Raw genomic sequence first — 17,100 nt, 5'->3', positions numbered from 1 at the left:
CTGCCTGTGTTTCTATTTATTTTGTTTGGACTGACAAACTTTAATTCAAAGAATGTAATTACAGCATAACTTGCTGCTATGTTTTTTTCAAGACTATATTATTCATTTGAAGGGAAAGTAAGTTCACTTCTCATTGAGTTTAGCTACGAAGGTTAATTTTCTTTGCGTTAAAAGAGTTTGGTTTTGACTTGATTTCTATGCATTTGGGGCAACCAGCACAGCTGTGAAAACATAATTGTTCTTAAAAATTTCGGGCTGCTCATCCTCATTTTCAAAATTGCTCTGTCTTTTGTGTGCTTCCCTAATTTCAGCTCGCTGAAGCAGCCGCTGATTAGCTACCACAGGTGCAATCCTTCTGGACTCTTCCCTACCTCCAGCTCCAGCATTTCCAACTCCATTCTGCCTTGCAGAAATAGCCTAATTAGAGGCAAAAAGCTGATCTGTTAAAACAGCAGAGGGACCAGCCAGGGAAGCAGGGAGAGTTATTTGCCCCATCAGAGTCGAGGGGAAATTTGCCCTTACGTCAGCAGGGAGATGCAGAGGACGTGCAGCTCTGTGCACCCGTGGTGTCAGAAGGGAAAGAATGGCAGAAACCTGTTATTTATGACCCATGAATACAAATCATAATTGTACAGCAGCAGCAGCATCCCCAGGACCTCATCTCTCTGCAGGCTCAGGACAGGACAGAGGTGAAGCCAAGCCCCTGTGAGGGTGCTGAGGCCTTGGGGGACACACCAGTGAAGCAGAGGGCAGTGTCCAGAGCTGTGGCTGTAACAAGCACATAAATCATCCCTAATGACCCCTCCCTGGCCAGCATGTGTGGGGGACAGGGGGCTGGCCCACGCCAGCCGTGGCTGCTGGAGAAAGGCTTCGGGTTGCAGGGAGCACAAATGGCTCTTTCACACGTCTCAGCAGATGTTACTCATTTTCTCCTCATCTGACTTTAAGATTTGGCTCCATTCTTTCCCTGTTCCCAAAGCCCATCAGTTGTCCTAGAAACCTCTCCCGGCTCGTCCACGGGTGAGAGGCTGTCCCAGGGTCCGGAAGGGGCCGGTGTCCATCTGCAGGAATCCCACTCCTCCCCGTTCCCACCCGGATTGCTCCTGTCTTCCCTACAGAAACTCGCCTCATCTACTGGCCATTTCCGCTGCTCCACTGCACATCATGTTATTCATCGAGGTGCTGGTCCTTCTGCACAGCCACAGGCACTCCAAAATACCCCAGGACATTTGCAAACTTTGGAGGGAGGATAGGAATAGCAAGCAGGCCCAGATGTTCACTGGGAGAGACTAACCCTGCACCTCTGTAACACAGTGTCCAAGGGTCAGCCCTGGACCACGGGAGGATGAGGAGCAGCCAGCAGGGACACAGCAGCTTGTCTTGGGGTGGACATGCACAGGGACAGCACCTGCACAGCCCTGGCAGCCACACTGCTTTGACTGGACAGTCATCCTACAGCAGGAGTCCATAATTCATGATACCTTCCCATAAACTGTCTTAATTTCTTCTAAGCGTACCAGAAAAACCAGAAAAGCCTCAATAGATGCTTCAATTTCTTTTTTTGCCACGTTGATTGCTTTAGCTGTATGGAACTTTGTAAAGGAAAAAGATAATATGACCAAATTCTTAGAAATGGGCTCCTGACAATACATGTGTGTGTGGTTTTCCTCAAAGCTGTGCACCAGTTGTGCTCCATATGACATAGAAGTCGCTTACCAATCTATAAAGCAAGATAAATAACGTTCCCTGTGGATTCTCCTTGTTATATTAAGCACACAGATCACCCAAAATCACCTGTCACCACCAGCAGGAATAAAAATAAATCATCAGTGAGAGCTGCAGTGCTAAGACTGGGAGCCCGGGCTGGGTGGGAGAAGATCTGATTCCTCTGAGGGAAGTGAGTGTTTGCCTGGCTTGGTATCTGGACCCTCCCCATGCTCCTCACCAGCAAAGTAGAGGGGACTTTCCCAGCCTGCAACATCCCAAGCACATTCTCAGCAATCCACAATTTCACCAGAAATCCTGAGATGAAAATAAACTCCACGATAGGTTGTGTTCATGAGAAATGCAATTAAAACGCTGACATGGAGGGAGGAAACCCTCCATGCAAAGTGTGTATTTTACTCCAGCTCTGAGTTCACCACAGGCAAGTTTAGGAAAGCCCTGGGAAGCAAAGTAGTAAAATAAAAGCAATCACAAGTTAATCAATATGTAACTCGGGTTTGCAGCAGCACTTTCACATGGAGGAAGACACAAAGTCACTCCCTTATTGCTGCACATTTGTATGAATAAGAAAAACATAAATCAAGGGTAGCTTCAGGTAATCACACCCCAGGACTGAAAGCTGTGTCCAACCAGTGGTTTGGTTTTTTCTGGAAAGAGATTTATGGTGATCCTCAACACCAGAAATGAGTCCATGGGTTACTGGGTTTCTGAGTGTGCTCCACGCCATCAAAACCCACACAGTCACCAGCCCAGGTACAGCACATCCAGCTTTCCTCTGTGCCATAATTTAACAAGGAGAACCCTCAGCAATACCTTCTGGCTGTCATTTAAAGAAACCTTGGGAATATTTTGCTAGCAGGGCAGTGGATGTTGGCCATGCTGCCCCCAGCAATTATGGGTGTATGGAGGGTGAGAGGAGCCATAAACAAGGAATTAAAAAAATTACCACATGCAAATAAAGCTGCTTTGCTCCAAGATCACCAGTTTTGGATGACAACCCTCAGCTCTGCCACCGCCTGCAGAAACCCAAAGGATCAGAGAATCGTTCAGGTTGGAAAAGACCTCCAAGATCATCAAGTCCAACCTTTGCCCACTAAACCGTGCCACGAAGTGCCCCGTCTACCCATTTTTGGAACACACCCAGGGGTGGTGACTCCACCACTTCCCTGGGCAGCCTGTTCCACTTTTTCAGTGAAGAAATTTTTCCTCATATCCAACCTGAACCTCCCCTGGTGCAACTTGAGGCCGTTTCCCCTTGTCCTGGTGCTCCAGACCCTTCCACATATGATCCCATCCCAGCAGGTTATTGCACCAAGGTGCATTTTTTTTGGTGGACGCACAGGAAGCTGCAGCCCCAGCGCAGGGAAACACTGGCAGAGGACTCAGTTTCCAAATGAAAAATGAATTAAAAGGGAATGATTTCCCCAAACAGAGGCTGGGGGGAATCGTCAGAAACAAATCAAAACCAAAACAACTTCTCAGCAGGAAACAATGGAACAGATGGAACGATATTTATTGCTGGAAACTGCTAAACATGCCAATTAATTTTGAAGGGACTTAAGTGGATTAAGCCATTTTTGCTGGAAAATATGAAGAAGTCATGAATCACAGCAATACCTTCAGCAGTGTCAATGTATTTTCCTGGAAGACTGTTGAGAAACCAAAGGGAAAAAAATCTGAAAAGTCCCAAACTGGGCAATAATCTCCCCGTTGCACAAATAGTACCAATGTCCCTGTTACTATACCTAGAAATATGAGGGGGAGGCAAAAATCAAACCATTGATTGGTCATTTTGGTCTGAACCAGAAAAGCACTTGAATGGGGCCAAAATTAGCCATGTAAGCATTTTGTGATGCTCTAAGCACAAAAAGATATTTGAGTTTATTTGGATGCTGAAAGTTGTACAGATGGTTGAATGCTTAGAAAAACCAGTGTGTAGCCCAGCCCTGTTACCCCAAAGAGGTAGAATTATTAAAAATAGGAAATTATTATGCATCTTTATTTATTTCTCTTAATGCAAGAACATGGAACTCCTTTCCCACAAACATGTATAATGTTTAAATAACATTCCTCCTACACCAGGACAGAGAGTAAAACACGAACAAATATATATATATATATATATAATAAAACAATTCGATTATAGGAGCACTTAGGGTGAGGAGTTTTTAGTAATTTTACATGCTTGCTTAGAAGACTTTTATCCACATTTCTTCCTGCCAGTATGCAGAAAGAGAATTGAGAAGTGCCTTTCCGGCAGGGTTAGGAAATCAATTTAATTTTTTCCAAAAGGAAATTAAAAATACTTCACAGCGCTGAAATTTGACCATTGCAAATATTGATTTTGCAAAGGGACGTTTTCCTTCAGAAAACTATCCAGAAACATTCTGCTCAGCTCCACTTATCATCGTTGCCTTCCCTTCCTTTCACATTTTATATAACACTTCATGTTTTCTTACGCGAAATTGTCATGTTCCTCCCCAAATAGTGCTATGTTTGGAGAGGTTATAAGGAGTTACTAATAAAATTGTGGTTATTTAAAGAGTACAAGATAAATATGACACACGCTCTTTCCCAAATAGAAAGCAGCTGGAAGAAAACTAACAGTGTCAGGGTTATGTGTAAACTCCATTTTCCCATCAAAAATTATGGAAACAGAGAAAGAACTGAGAAAAAAATCGCTGTTTGCTTAAACTGAGGCTTGTTGCTGCTGATTCTGGATATGGTTCATGCAGGAGACAAATTGCTTCATGTTTCCAGGCTTTGCTATTCTGATCTCAGCAAGAAGGTTTCTGATTTCCTCTCAAATAGCTCAAACGTATTTTCTTTGGCAGATCCATCGCCCTTGTGAAATTATTTTGTCTGTCCCCAAAAGTGAGCAGGTTTTCTTTTCCACAAAGTGTCCTGAATCCTTGAGATTTTGACCCTTTCCTACATACTGAGTAGTTGCTCAGTGGGAACTTTGGCTCTGAGAGAAACCTAAGATAAGACTTTTCCAATCTGGGCATGATGGAATTTGAGCCATCTCTGCACAGTCCTTAAACAGGCAACAAGCAGAGAGAGACTCCTTCAAAAACTGATCCATCCTGAACAGGTTATTTTGGCAGGAAGGAGGAAAATGGGACATAAATTGAGTTTTATCTAGCTCAATCCCAGCCCTAAATTCCAAACATTGCCATCATGAATCAGCCATCCCCATGGAAAGGGTTAACAAAAACCCCTCAAGTAATGAGACACGAGCTGCCTTGAGGCACTTCAGCTGTTGAAGTGCAGGTGTCACTTATGGAAACCTCACAAAATACAACCTTTTTCCTACCACCAATGCTAAAGCCCACGAGGAATTACTCTCACACTTACAACCAGATGCTGCAATCAACTGCAGTCAGAGAACAGGGGGAAGGAGCCACCACTCTCACAGGCTGGGTTTCCTCAGGCCGAGGACACCCGAGCCAGGGGTCACTCTGGGGGACAGTGGCCGTGCTGGAGCAGCACCAAGGATGCCAGAGCAGGGGCTGGCCAGCTGTCCCTTGCAGCAAGAGGGGGGTCATCGAGCCAGTTTGCTCTTATCTCCTCACTGGGTGAAAGTGTAAGACAGCAGATCTCAGAGGAATGAAGGAATTACTCTGGTCGAAAAGGGTAATAATATTCCTCACCATCAGCTAAGATCCAAGTTGACATTGTGGCAAAGGCAGGAGCTGTTTCCAGCCCACATTTCTTAAAGCAAACACACAGCAAGGAGAGCTGTGAGGAGGAGGGGAAGAGGATGAAGGCCCTCTTCACCCACTGCTGCCACTTGGTGCCCACAAAACTGATGCTCACAGTCCTCTGCTCACATCATTCCCTGTTTAAAAGAGGGACAAATCCACCACAGAAGTTGTGTGTACATGGGAGAGAAAAAAAACAACGTGATACTCGTTTGGCTCAGTCCCTGGAGAGGTCGTGTTTTACTAAATTAATAATCTAGTTAGATCTGTTCAGCTTCAGCTTCTTAAGAAACTAATCCAGGCAAGCCCAGAAGTACTAATAACATTTCAGTCTGGGCTTGAAGAGAGATTAGAGACCATTTATTTTGCTTCCAGTATTTTCTGATTGCTCCTAACCTTTCCTTGCACAAGCATCTAAATGAGGAAATATGAACAAAATGACTAAGTAGTAGGGTTTATGTTGAATTAAATTCCACTGAGGAAAAAAAATCACAGCAGCCACAGTAAAATTGAACCACTTAACATTCAACAAAATAACTATACAGGAGCATGCTTGGCTGTGCATGTAGAAAATTGGGGATTTATAGGTCCATATTTCAAAACCACTAAAATGAACTCCTTCATCTGCTGCTTAAATCTCAGCTCCCGGCTCACCTGCAACTCACAGAAAACTGTCAGACCTGAATTTTCCTGCTTTGATTGTTTTAGGTTTTTTTTCTGATGGCTAAACATGTTGACCCAGGTGATGGAAACCCCCCCTAATACGGATTTTTTTAAGCACAGAAAAAACCCTCAACTTTCTCATAAAATCCTGCCTTTGTCCTGAAATCTGGCATAAATACATCAAGGCAAAGGAAAGTGGGAAGGCTCAGAAATGCAGATCTGGAATTCAGATTGCTCTGGCTGCTCTGCCCGTGCCCGTGGGGCTCAAGGAGAGGGCAGGGTGGTTTATTACCCAAAACCAATATATGAATGGAGGGTGGTTGCACAGGAAACGTCTCAAGGTGGAAACAGCAAGTAGTAATGGCTGGAGAATAAACCTTAACCAGGTCCACAAGGGGAGAACTGGGGACAGGTGTGTTTGCTTTAAGCATCACTGCAGAAATAGATTGTTTAGAAACTGCCTTAGTGCCACAGCCTGAGGTAGAGCCTGGAAAATCAATACCAGGAACCACAAATCCACCCTTATCCACTGTTTGGTCTTGCTCAGATTTATTGGCTGATAAGTGGATCATGCCAGTAGGTATAAAGCTGTAACAAGATTAAATGTGACTGATAAGGAGGTTTTAGCCTCTAAGGGAGCACGGGGCAGCCAGGGAAAGGCTCTGGTGATTGATGGCAGCGAGGCACGGCAGGGGCTCGCGCGGCACTTGGCAGGGGCACAAAACGCCAAAGCTGGATGAGGCCGTGTTAGAGGCATGAAAACAGGGGTGTGGGGCCAGTTTCACTCCCCCTACAATAGAGTGGGATAAATCATGGCTGTCAGCACCCACTGGGCCCTGGGGCTCTCGTCTCTCCGCTGACCTTTGATAGGCTTTGCCTTGGCTGGTGCCTCCTCCCAGCCCCGCACGCGAGAGCCGCGGCTCCTGCACTTCATGGGGGCAAACCCACACCATGTGTGAGTCCTGCAGTGTCTGCTGGGGCTGTTACACTGCTCATGCAAAATTCACCCTGTTCAAACCATTTCAAGGCCTTAAAAATCCACAGTTTTATCCATGATTTTGTCTGCACTTCCCAGTCCTAGTATAGACGTATCACCTTTGTCCTGTCCTCCCATGCACCCCGTTTCTCCCTGGGAAAGAAACCCAGACCTGTGTATTCGAAAGGAGCTGTGACACCTGCATATATATTTGTTTAATCATACAATCATACAGGTTGGAAAAGCCATCTGAGATCATTGAGTCCAACCCTTAACCTGGTAATGCCAAAGCACCACTGAACTATGTCCCCAAGTGCTTCATCTGCATGTCTTTTAAATCTCTCCAGGGATGGTTGACTCCAACACTGCCCTAGGCAGCCTGTTCCACTGCTTGACAACCCTTTCAGTGAAGAAATTTTTTCTAGTAGCCAATAATAATATTATTATAATCTAAACAATCTAATAACATGGGTATTAGAGTATTGTGAGCCTGTCTTGGAAAACTAATGTTTACTTGTTCTAGTACAAGGATGGTTCATGTTAATTCTGATTGAATTATATTGAAAAAAGAAAATATATATCTATAAAATAGTTTGCAATCTTTGAAGTCCTTAACCCTCCACCTATTTTTGGAAGTTAATTGGCAGTACTAATTTAGACAAGGAGAGCAAGACAAGTGAACAGCAGTTTCCACACTGAGCCAGAAGCTGGGGATGGGAAGTTGTGGCCCCAGGCTGTGCTCCAGGCTGGGTTTGCCCCCAGGCTCTGTCCTGCCAGCCCAGCATGCTGTGGGCTGGAAACAGCCCCAGGAGCTTTGGGAACCTGGCAGTGACATGATGGAGACAAGCAAAGAGAGACGCCGCGGGCACTACCCTGGGAATAGAAAGTGAAAAATTTTCTGCAGGGGCAGGAAATCATAAATGATTGGGGGAAAATTCCTTAGGGCTTTTTTTAGTGCTTGCAGCCCCCATTTCTGTAAAGGAAAGCTCCAGGCAGGGCCACAGGCTCTACTTCAAACTCCTGGACAGGTGAATACCCACGTACAGAGTGCAGCCGATCTCAGACCTTTGCCATCCCCAACATGCCATGGAAAAAACAGTCACATACACGTGCCCAGCGCTGTGCCCAACCCATCAGATATAATTAGCTGGACATATCTATAAAGTTTAAATATTTGTTGTGGGAGAAGAGAGAGACGGTGCAATCCCATAAGTTCATTTCTGTGAGCACGTGGCAAGAAGCGCTCACGTTATCGGGTTACCAAAACGTTGCCTCGATGCAGGATACCTTCATCATCCCTCAAAGAATTGCACATTTAATCTGCTCGAGAGAGGCAATATTTATGGAGGTATTTAGCATTGCTGACATCTGCCTTACTATATTGTGAAGTGAATTTTAATAAATCAAATTCTTCACTACGAGACACAAGTCTTAACACGAGAAGCAAGCAGCAGAGGAAAGGCATCCACACGGACTGGGGCTGAACATACATCAAACCCACGGGGTCCTGGGCAACAATAGCCAGAGCTATCAGCAACCTACCCCTTGTCATAAACAATGTTTTGACAAAAATCAATACAGAAAGGGATTTGTCAAGTTAGTTTTCCTTCATGGGTGGAAGTCAGGGGTGATTTACAGCCTGCGCCTTGAATAAATTAGGGAAAGACACAAGTTTTGGCTGGTGAGTTTGTTGAAACTATGCACTGAAAAGAACCAGAACATTCTGTAGCAGAGCTTCAGCTGATGGAATTATGCTGACTTATATGTCCTGAGGATCTCATGTGGGGTTTACACTGTTGAAGGCGTTTTCCAAACGATGTGCAATACTCTGTCAATCCCACATCCAGTAGAATCCACCACAAGAATCAGGGAGGGGAAATAGCTATTTTTATATCTACTTTTTTTTGCTTAATTGGCTTCCATTAGCTTTCAAGCAAACTGGTGGCGTTAGAGAGGTGAATATTGATATCTAAACAGGAAATTGGTTTTAATGCATCTTTTTGTTTAGTCCTGGTAAAGACCTATATGAGGGATCTTTACATGTCCAGAGAAGGACAATGGAGCTGGGGAAGGGTCTGGAGCACAAGTTTAATGAAGAGCAGCTGAGGGAGCTGGGGGAGCTCAGCTTGGAGAAAAAGAGGCTCAGGGGGGACCTTCTCACTCTCTACAACTCCCTGACAGGAGGGGGGAGCAAGCTGGAGTCAATCTCTTCTCCCAGGAAACAAGTGACAGGGCAAGAGGAAACAGTCACAAGTTGTGCTGGGGGGGGGGGTTAAATTGGATATTAGGAAAAATTTCTTCACCAAAATGGTTGTAAAGCCCTGGCACAGGATGCCCAGGGCAGTGGTGGAGTCACCATCCCTGGAGGGATTTAAAAGTCATGTAGAGGAGTCACTTGGGGACGTGGGTTATTGGTGACCTTGGCAGTGCTGGATTAACAGTTGGACTCCATGATCTTAAAGGACTTTTCTAACCTAAATGATTCTATGATTCTAACACCATAAAGCAAGGGCTGGGCCTGGAGAGTACCTAGAGGACCCTTTTGAAGCACAGACACACTGGAACCTGTGCCTGTCCTGCCCTGTGTGGCAGCGAGGGGTTGGGCTCCCTGTGCTCTTCAGGGGTAGGATCTCCCCACCACAGTCTGGGCATGCAGAAGCAGCCCTAGTTCTGCCTCAGCCATTAGGATTGTTGCAATTTGCACCAGGGTTGTCATTTTGCTTCTTTTCCCACTCCAGCTTTCCTCCATAAATGTAAATCCAGCTGCCTCGCCTTGGAAGTTGTCTCCTAGCAGCAAAAAACAGAAGCTAAAGAATGTTAAAGGGCAACTTGTCTTGTCATGCTTTAGCTCCAGATGGATTTGTGCAGACAGAAGCACAAATTGCACCTTAAAACTGTGGTGGTTGACATTGAGAAAGCAATTACTGCAACTTTTTCCCCATTTATTCCCATCAGCCAGATCCTCTGCAACTCCCTGTGATACACCCAACCAAATTACACAGGAGGCCAGGGATGCAGTAAAGGTCTGGAATGGAAATCCGTGGTGTGGGTTATACGCAGTGGACAGAGGATCAGAGGGGATTAAAGTGAATATAAGAGGCTTTAAAAGTGACACAGGTGTCTACATCCTCAAATGGCTGGTGCTGCTGCATCCAGAGTTTGCAAAAGAAATAAAAGAGAAAATTCTGAGAAACTAATTGGACTTTAAATATCCTGGGACATAATTCTGGGGGTGAACAGAAGGGGAAGGGGATGGTCCCTTAGCTTGAACTGGACCAATTTAAGAGCTTCTTTAAGAAAAATAAGGCCACCCTGTCCTGCACATACGAGTCAAATTAGTAATAGCATTCTTATCTGATATAACCCTCCTGACCAAGTAGTGTAATTGTGGATACAAGATCAGGCCAGTGTTGTGGGAAAGACAAACCTGTCCTGGATTTTTCCTTCCTGCATCCGGCCTTACCCAACAACTCATTTGGAGCAATTGACGTGCTGAAGACATTAATATGTTGGGTACAACGTGGGTTTGTTTGGGTACAAACACGTCTAAAGGCTGTGTGGGCTGCTTCTCATACTTAGAAACTTTATTTGCTCTTCAAGAGCATTAAAGAATTCCATTTTCACTTCCGGAGAGAGTTTCCCAGGCGACTTTCTTCCGCTGCCCCGCTCCGGTGAGGAACATCAAGAGCTGCTGCAGATCTTTGAAGAACCGGCCAATAATTTCAACATCTCCTTGGCAAAAACAGCCCCAGCAAGGCAGTGGTCCCACCTGACAGCTCCAGAGTGAAGGGGTGGGCTGTGCAGGGAGCAGGGGCACAGCTGCACTCGCAGCAGAACAGCCTTCCCCGAGCCAGGCACTAAATGCAATTAGAATATCCCAAGTATAGGATATCAAAACAAAACACGTTCAGAGGCTGGAAGCTGAGAGTGGGGCAAGGCTGGGATTGTTTGGAGCTGGCCTCCTTTCTGCTGGCACCCACAGCCCACAGACGTGGAGAGCAGTGCTGTTTGAAAGCTTTTTGTGTGTGTGTGTGTGTGTGTTGTTCTCTGTATTTGTGGAGAGTTTCAGTTTTGGAGCTTTAACTGCCTGTTGTTAAAGCCAAGGTATTCTTACTGCTAAAATGTGGCTCCTTTGTCATCAGAGTGCAATATCTATAAGAAGTTCACTATGCCAAGGGGAAGAGGTGATGCCTGGCACAGTCAAAGTCATTGATGGGGCAAAGAAAAACCCATAGAGATGCCTGGAAGGGAAACCATGCCTAACCTAGCTGATATCACCAGCAAACACATGAAAAGCAGCAGAGATACAAATACTAATGAAGAATTCATGAAGGTGAAGGAGTTAATTACAGAGAGTAGCACAAGGACAAATCATCATCTTGGCCTCCAATAGCACTTGCCTTCTACCAGCCAGCTAGTTGGGACATCAGATCAAGGGATTGTACATCAGGGAAGGAGAAAAACCAGAGTGTTTGTGTTCTCCCAGAGAGGAGGTGGCTTTGGCAGCAGCATGTGGCTGCAAAAACCTTGAATCTTTGCTCATGGAAGGCCAATGCTGACTGGAGTTGGTCATCAATCACTCACTGCTGGTGCCAGACATGTTTACCCAAAAACATGAAAATTATCTTTTCGGCCTCCAGCGCAAGAGTTTTCCCATTGGTTTCCAGCTGGGCAGAGATTTGGTGGTTGCAGAAGCAGCCATGGGAGTAGACAACCCATGCACAGGGCAGCAATGCCCCAGAGCTGTGGAGAAATCTGAGAAACTCACTGGAACTTTAAATATCCTGGGACATAATTATGGGGGTGAACAGAAATCTGCTGTAAAAGAAGAAACAAAACCACAGCCGGGCCCTGGGGGAATACAGGGAGCAGAGCTGCTGCTGGGATGATGCCTCATGGAAAGTGCTTCTTTCTCTGAGGGCAAACCAGTCAGGACACAAAATACCAAAGCCCACGGCAAACCTGAAGTCCCAGAAAGGATCTTCTGGACTGTGACTCCAGAAGTATCACTGAAATGCTGGAAGAGAAGGATGAAGATCCTTTTCTCTGCCTTGGTTTCAAGCATCTGCAGCACTGCTATGCTCAGCCTGCAAAGGGAAGGTGCAGCTTCCTCTGGGATGCTGTTGGTGATCCATGAACGTTCTGATGTTCCTGGACTTACAGCTCCAATAACCTGGACCTCAAGCCCTGCAGGAAGCCATGCTCTGCCAGATGCTATAGCTCTGCATGGTTTCTGAAAAGCACCAGGGGAGGGGACATCCAGCAGCATCTCCCACTGCTTGTACCTGAAATGGGTTTTTTCCTCTTGAATCCCCGCGGGGGATCAGCCTCTATCACAGGTTTCATCTTTGCAGTCCTGAGTTCTCCAAATCTGTTAAAAATATAAGAGAATATTTGATCCCCTGAAGGGAAAATTTCCCAATTCACCACGTGAATTAAGCTGTAAAGCAGCAATTCCTTTGATTTCTCATTTCCTTTTATTTTTCCATTGATCTCACCACATTCTCTCTACATCTCATCTTATAGAGCAAGGCAAGAGGACAGCTAATCTGTTTTCCCTCTGCTCTTCTTAATGTCTTCTTGATTGAAACTCATGTTAACTCTTAGGCACCCTGATCTCTGAGAGTATCCATAAAGCCACATCCACTTCTAGAAAATTCTGCTGCTTTGAAACTTCTCTTTTGAACCACTGAGCTCTGGGGAGCACTCAGGAATGGGACAGATTCTTGCATAATCCTTAGCAGGCACCCAAAGAAGTACTGGTTGCTGAGTTTCTCCAACATTTTCCTGGGGACAGATGCTCTGACACAGGGGATGAAGAAGGACAGAGGGGGACTTCACACCCTTGAGCCTCCCAGCTTCTCCTTCCAAAGATGAGCTGCTAGCACAAAGCCAGCCCCATCCACAATGGGAACAACCTCGGGAGCTGATCCTCTCCTGCAGCATTAGGGCTCCAGAGCACCATTTCTGCCTCCAAATCACTTTAGCAACAACTGCCTGCCTTTTCAGCAACAGCCAACTGCCAGGAGAGGCTGCCAAAGGCCTTTGGAAAGAATCACCAGCCGGACATATTTTTGTCCTCGAGAGTGAAAGCAGCAAAGCCCTGGATTTAGGGGAGACACCTAAAGCAACTTGGAGAGAGCAGAGGCTATCCCACCAGTTTGCCAGTCCTCTGTCCCTGGTCCATCCCCATGTCATCATTGCCCTTGGCATTTATAGACTGTATCAGCCCTGTCTTGTTCTCTGGCTGATTTCTCATTTAATTTCCACGACAAAAACCTCTGCTCCTTCACCACGGTGGATCTGCAATGTGCCATCTCTGAGTGTCTCTTTGGGGATTATTAATTTAAAAAATTAAAAGCTTTAAAAAAATTTGAAAAAAATTAAACATCTACCTACTCATGGGTATGACAGCACAGCAAAGCACAGCAAAGCACAGCATGAATTCTCTGGGGTTTATCTATTCTTGGTGCAGGTCCCCTCAGCATGGCCAGGCAGGAGGGGGTTTCCAGGGTACAGAAAGGAGGGGGATGCTGTAGGGGGATGTTCCCTTCCTGGTCTCTCCCTGTGATGACCTGCAAGCCTGGCCAAACCACCCTGCTCCTAGGGAGTGATGGACTTTGGAGTATTTCCTGGCAAACTGGGCTCTGAAGTTCTTGGCCCAGGTTTTTTGCAGCCCACCCAGACCACACAGGAAGGAGAGATGGGTGGTGAGGACGAGTCACACTTGAGCCTGTAACCAGGGGGGAAACCTGAGAAAAGTGGGCAAATCCAGCCTGAGGAAGGTTCAGAGCAGGAAGGCTCCTCACCAAGTCCTTCCTGGTCATATCATGGCTGGGAGAGGTGGCTGTGCCAGCAGGACTGTCACTGGGTTTGCTTGCAGAAATGCTGGTTGGTTTATTTGCAGAATAAGCTGATTTTCTTAGGAACACTGCACATAACAACTATCTCCCTCTCCCCCCCACCACCAGCAAGTGTTATGGTAATTAAGCTTTTATCCAAGTAGATAAAATAATTAACATATTTATTACTCCAAAGAAAAGGATCATTTTTTGATTGATTGCAGCCTACTAATCTTCCATCAAATATTCAAAGTCTGCACTGTTGGGCCATTCATTTTATTTATTTTTAAAGGCACTACATATGTTTTCTATCCCAAGGGGAGGGAAAAAATCAACGGATGAAAAATTCCCATCATTACTAACGCACAGCTCAGCAGAAAACGAGCAGAGACAGGGAGCACCCTTCCTGTTTGCAGGAGAGTGGGCTTCATTAAGCTTGCAAGGGATTTTTGCACATTACAGAAAGCACTGAGGGGGTGGGAGAAACCCTGCAGAGCCCCATGGGCACCTACAGATGCTGTGGCTTCGTGCCTGAGTCAGGCTTGGTCCATCTCAGTGCTTGGTCCTGGCACCCTGGGCACACAGGAGATGCCAGAAGGTGATTTACCTCCATGCTTAATCACTCTGAATTACGGCCATTTTTATCTAATGGCTTTAATTCTTGTTGCTGTGGTTGCACTGTGGGCAAATGTAAACAGCTCACAGTCACCTGGGAGCAAGCACAGAAAGAAACTTCTAGAAGGCTCCAGAGGAGACCTTCTTTGAGTGCTGTATTCACACCCCCACAGACACAGGGTTTGGGGTTTTTTGGGGAAAACATGAAGCCACAAGTCCAAAAAAAAAGGCAGAAGACACAAGAAAGAAGAACCATAGAGCACACCAGAGTAAAAATCATCTCTTCCTAGCAGGACAGCCACCCCTTCCTGGTTATTCTCTCATGTGTGGAGACAGTTCCCTGCCTGGATGCCACCAGCTGGGTCATGGACCAGGACATGAGATGCAGCAGAGAGGTGGAGCTGCCTCCCTTCCTGGCTTTAGCTCTGCAATTTCACACGTATCCAACATTTTATGTCTTCACCTTTTTGCTTCAAAGGCCTTCCTAAGAGACAACAGAAAAGATCCACATTCCAGGGTTTGCAGAAGGCCTCAAATAGCTGCAAACACATCCCTGCCCTCTCCCCCAAAATCTCAGTTTCCTTGGATTGAGACCCACAAAGCCATTGCCACGTGGACACTTCAGCAGGCTCATGCTCGCCAGCTCTTCCAAGGGACTCTCATCCCATGGAACCAGTGCTGAAGGTGAATGTGCTGCAGCATGTTCCTGACATTCCTGGAAGGGTTTGAAATCATGCCCAGCTCTGCCAAGCTGCAAAAAGGAGGAGAAGTGTCAGGAATGGTTTTCTCATGCCTGAACGTTTATGGCTCTTGCTGTCACAGAGAGCTCCTGGCAAGAGCTCACCTGGGACCACATTAGAAACTATTCAGGTGCTGATCTCATTTGTTCCTATTCTCTTGCAAAAATAAAACACCTTGAGGTTCAGTTTTTCACATTGTCTGTGCTTTTGAATATGGATGGATTGGCAGCAGAGCCACTTCTTTTCTGAGCAGTGGCATTAATAGCACAGAGAGAGGCTGCCTGTAGTTTATTACATACAGTAACACCCTATTCTACTCCAAAAGCCTTTCATCAGAAAAGCTGGCACCCACAGATTACCTAAAATTACCCCCACACAAACAGAGATGTGATGAGCAGATCAGGACAGCACAATGTGTTTCCAGTGCTGGGGCAATAAGAAAGGTTTTCCATCCCATTTCCTTGGTGTTATCCTGCTGTTCTAACTGCCCACCAGGGCAGTAAAGCAGCATCCTTGCCCCAGTTCTCTCAGTCCAACACCAAGAATTCAAAAGCAATTGGGAAAGGGGGAACACACTGATGAGGACAGGGCTGATGCCATCCCCATCTTTGTCCCAAGCAGTTCTCATCCCACCCAACACCATGGAGGCTTCTCAAGGCTTTGGCAACCACTGTCAGTGAGGGAGTCAGATCAAAAAATTGCCTTTCTTTCCCTCACATTATTCCCCCTACACTGTAGCAAGCATTGGAGTAGATGGTAAAAAAAGCCATCCAACTCGTCGTGAGTTTAAGCACAAAATAAATACCTGCAGCCATTCCCAGCTTAGGTGCCTATCGAGAGAATTGTATAAAGTGTAAACTGAGTTTGCACATAAAAACCAATGGTAAGTTGCAGCATGCAAGGAAATGAGTCAGTAGGAAATTAAACACGATTTATTATTTTCTCAGCGTAAAAAGCCACAGTTGGGATTAATCCTTTTGTGGATGTCTAAAGGTGACTCTCAAATCACCTACACAAAGAGCCAGTTCTCCCTTTTGCCATGTTATTGCAACCCTTTTTAATGATTCATGATGAAGAGCTTCAAAGAGCTCCAAGCCATGACAACAGTCCCAGATCTGACCTCCTCGTTCTCATCTCAGCAAAAAATCCTCCTTGGTGAATAATTTAGGTCTAGGAAGAAAGCTGCCTTAAAACTACTCCCAAGGGAAGAAGCAGCGTCTAGAATTTAATCTCATTATGGAAATAAAAATAAAAAGAAAATATCAAAAGAAAACAGTGACTGCAACAACAATACAAGCCTTATTTTGCAGAATTCATCTGTTGTGAAACTCCACAGAAGGGGACCACAGCTGTTTTCCCTGAAATATGTTTCATATTTCCAGAGACCAAAGTTGAAATCCAAAGCTTTGGTTTTCTATTTAACGATAGACAAATACATGCAAGGATGACACAACTACTGTTCAGGGCTATTGAGGAAAGAAAAAGGTCATTTAGAGCTAGAGGTGAAAACATGGGCTTGACCACAGGCTCTAGCACATCCTCCACTGAGTAAGCTTAGCACAGCAGGGGGGAGGCTTGGGACAGCCTCCCAAAATCTGAGGCAATTCTCCCCTCACTTCAAGCTCGGGATGGAGTTTTATAGTGCCTCTGTTGCAAGGGTTACGTGCAGAGTGGTTACAACACCAGAAAGGCGTAAAAAAAGGAAGTTCAGCACCCAGGAAGAAAAGCTCCACACAACATGCATCACATCTGTTACCTCCACCTTAATGCAGAGGTTTCCAGAGAGCATTTAGGTCTAATTCCTTCCCCAAATTCCTGACATGACATGCAGGGAT

Source organism: Manacus vitellinus, unplaced genomic scaffold (genome assembly GCF_001715985.3).
Source record: "Manacus vitellinus isolate BGI_N305 unplaced genomic scaffold, ASM171598v3 scaffold_51_pilon, whole genome shotgun sequence".
Classification (NCBI taxonomy): domain Eukaryota; kingdom Metazoa; phylum Chordata; class Aves; order Passeriformes; family Pipridae; genus Manacus; species Manacus vitellinus.
The sequence above is the reverse complement of the archived record's forward strand: the minus strand, read 5'-3'. Positions refer to the sequence as shown.